The following is a 2500-nucleotide window of genomic DNA, read 5'->3' on the forward strand; positions in this document are numbered from 1 at the left end:
GGTGGTATGGCCGCAGGTGTGAAAGTGTTTTATTTTACTTCTCTTATTCTGTTGCTGCTGCTGCTGCTGCTGCTGCTGCTGCTGCTGCTGCTGCTGCTGCTGCTGCTGCTGCTGCTGCTGCTGCTGCTGCTGCTGCTGCTGCTGCTGCTGCTGCTGCTGCTGCTGCTGCTGCTGCTGCTGCTGCTGCTGCTGCTTGTCATCGTCAGACAGAAAGAATTATAAGCCCTGGGATAGGACAGAGAAGGTGAGAAGGTTCAAATAAGGGTTTAAAGCTTTGATGATGAGCAAGAATCACATGGCAAAAAGCTCTCCCCGGACTGTGAGAAAAAATTAAAAGCCTTCAACACCTGGTATTCCCAGGCGGTCTCTCATCCAGGTACTAACCAGGTCCAACTCCGCTTAGCTTCCGTTCCGAGATCAGATGAGATCGGGCGCTTTCAGGGTGGTATGGCCGCAGGTGTGAAAGTGTTTTATTTTACTTCTCTTATTCTGCTGCTGCTGCTGCTGCTGCTGCTGCTGCTGCTGCTGCTGCTGCTGCTGCTGCTGCTGCTGCTGCTGCTGCTGCTGCTGCTGCTGCTGCTGCTGCTGCTGCTGCTGCTTGTCGTCGTCGTCAGACAGAAAGAATTATAAGCCCTGGGACAGGACAGAGAAGGTGAGAAGGTTCAAATAAGGGTTTAAAGCTTTGATGATGAGCAAGAAACACATGGCAAAAAGCTCTCCCCGGACTGTGAGAAAAGAAAAAGCCTACAACACCTAGTATTCCCAGGCGGTCTCCCATCCAGGTACTAACCAGGCCCAACCCTGCTTAGCTTCCGAGATCAGACGAGATCGGGCGCTTTCAGGGTGGTATGGCCGCAGGTGTGAAAGTGTTTTATTTTACTTCTCTTATTCTGTTGCTGCTGCTGCTGCTGCTGCTGCTGCTGCTGCTGCTGCTGCTGCTGCTGCTGCTGCTGCTGCTGCTTGTCGTCAGACAGAAAGAATTATAAGCCCTGGGACAGGACAGAGAAGGTGAGAAGGTTCAAATAAGGGTTTAAAGCTTTGATGATGAGCAAGAAACACATGGCAAAAAGCTCTCCACGGACTGTGAGAAAAAATTAAAAGCCTACAACACCTGGTATTCCCAGGCGGTCTCCCATCCAGGTACTAACCAGGCCCAACCTTGCTTAGCTTCCGAGATCAGGCGCTTTCAGGGTGGTATGGCCGCAGGTGTGAAAGTGTTTTATTTTACTTCTCTTATTCTGTTGCTGTTGCTGTTGCTGCTGCTGCTGCTGCTGCTGCTGCTGCTGCTTGTCGTCAGACAGAAAGAATTATAAGCCCTGGGACAGGACAGAGAAGGTGAGAAGGTTCAAATAAGGGTTTAAAGCTTTGATGATGAGCAAGAAACACATGGCAAAAAGCTCTCCCCGGACTGTGAGAAAAAATTAAAAGCCTACAACACCTGGTATTCCCAGGCGGTCTCCCATCCAGGTACTAACCAGGCCCAACTCTGCTTAGCTTCCGAGATCAGACGAGATCGGGCGCTTTCAGGGTGGTATGGCCGCAGGTGTGAAACTTTTTTATTTTACTTCTCTTATTCTGTTGCTCCTGCTGCTGCTGCTGCTGCTGCTGCTGCTGCTGCTGCTGCTGCTGCTGCTGCTGCTGCTGCTGCTGCTGCTGCTTGTCGTCGTCGTCAGACAGAAAGAATTATAAGCCCTGGGACAGGACAGAGAAGGTGAGAAGGTTCAAATAAGGGTTTAAAGCTTTGATGATGAGCAAGAAACACATGACAAAAAGCTCTCCCCGGACTGTGAGAAAAAATTAAAAGCCTACAACACCTGGTATTCCCAGGCGGTCTCCCATCCAGGTACTAACCAGGCCCAACCCTGCTTAGCTTCCGAGAGCTGACGAGATCAGGCGCTTTCAGGGTGGTATGGCCACAGGTGTGAGAGTGTTTTATTTTACTTCTCTTATTCTGTTGCTGCTGCTGCTGCTGCTGCTGCTTGTCATCAGACAGAAAGAATTATAAGCCCTGGGACAGGACAGAGAAGGTGAGAAGGTTCAAATAAGGGTTTAAAGCTTTGATGATGAGCAAGAAACACATGGCAAAAAGCTCTCCCCGGACTGTGAGAAAAAATTAAAAGCCTACAACACCTCTTATTCCCAGGCGGTCTGCCATCCAGGTACTAACCAGGCCCAACCCTGCTTAGCTTCCGAGAGCAGACGAGATCAGGCGCTTTCAGGGTGGTATGGCCGCAGGTGTGAAAGTGTTTTATTTTACTTCTCTTATTCTGTTGCTGCTGCTGCTGCTGCTGCTGCTGCTGCTGCTGCTGCTGCTGCTGCTGCTGCTGCTGCTGCTGCTGCTGCTGCTGCTTGTCGTCAGACAGAAAGAATTATAAGCCCTGGGACAGGACAGAGAAGGTGAGAAGGTTCAAATAAGGGTTTAAAGCTTTGATGATGAGCAAGAAACACATGGCAAAAAGCTCTCCCCGGACTGTGAGAAAAAAATTAAAACCCTACAACA

The 2500-nt window shown here is 50.0% G+C and overlaps 4 non-coding genes and 4 pseudogenes across 4 annotated transcripts in view; all 8 read right to left on the reverse strand.

Annotated features, from left to right (window-relative positions):
• The window catches only part of LOC128466574 (uncharacterized), a 109-nt pseudogene extending 91 nt beyond the window's left edge, over window positions 1-18 (reverse strand).
• A 317-nt stretch (window positions 19-335) lies between these two features.
• On the reverse strand, window positions 336-459 carry LOC128466510 (uncharacterized; annotated as a pseudogene).
• Window positions 460-741: 282 nt separating this feature from the next.
• Window positions 742-860, reverse strand: LOC128462848 (5S ribosomal RNA). Its single transcript, XR_008342774.1, has one exon. It is a non-coding gene; the product is annotated as a 5S ribosomal RNA (ribosomal RNA).
• Window positions 861-1099: 239 nt separating this feature from the next.
• Window positions 1100-1208, reverse strand: LOC128466225 (uncharacterized; annotated as a pseudogene).
• Window positions 1209-1426: 218 nt separating this feature from the next.
• LOC128463184 (5S ribosomal RNA) lies at window positions 1427-1545 on the reverse strand. The gene has a single exon (XR_008343092.1). It is a non-coding gene; the product is annotated as a 5S ribosomal RNA (ribosomal RNA).
• A 257-nt stretch (window positions 1546-1802) lies between these two features.
• Window positions 1803-1921, reverse strand: LOC128464461 (5S ribosomal RNA). The gene has a single exon (XR_008344294.1). It is a non-coding gene; the product is annotated as a 5S ribosomal RNA (ribosomal RNA).
• A 197-nt stretch (window positions 1922-2118) lies between these two features.
• Window positions 2119-2237, reverse strand: LOC128465737 (uncharacterized; annotated as a pseudogene).
• A 252-nt stretch (window positions 2238-2489) lies between these two features.
• LOC128463438 (5S ribosomal RNA) overlaps window positions 2490-2500 on the reverse strand; it is a 119-nt gene continuing 108 nt past the window's right edge. The window contains exon 1 of the ribosomal RNA XR_008343334.1: window positions 2490-2500. This exon is cut by the window's right edge and continues 108 nt beyond it. This is a non-coding gene — a ribosomal RNA (5S ribosomal RNA).

This window comes from Spea bombifrons, chromosome 9, assembly GCF_027358695.1.
Source record: "Spea bombifrons isolate aSpeBom1 chromosome 9, aSpeBom1.2.pri, whole genome shotgun sequence".
Taxonomy (NCBI): Eukaryota; Metazoa; Chordata; class Amphibia; order Anura; family Pelobatidae; genus Spea; species Spea bombifrons.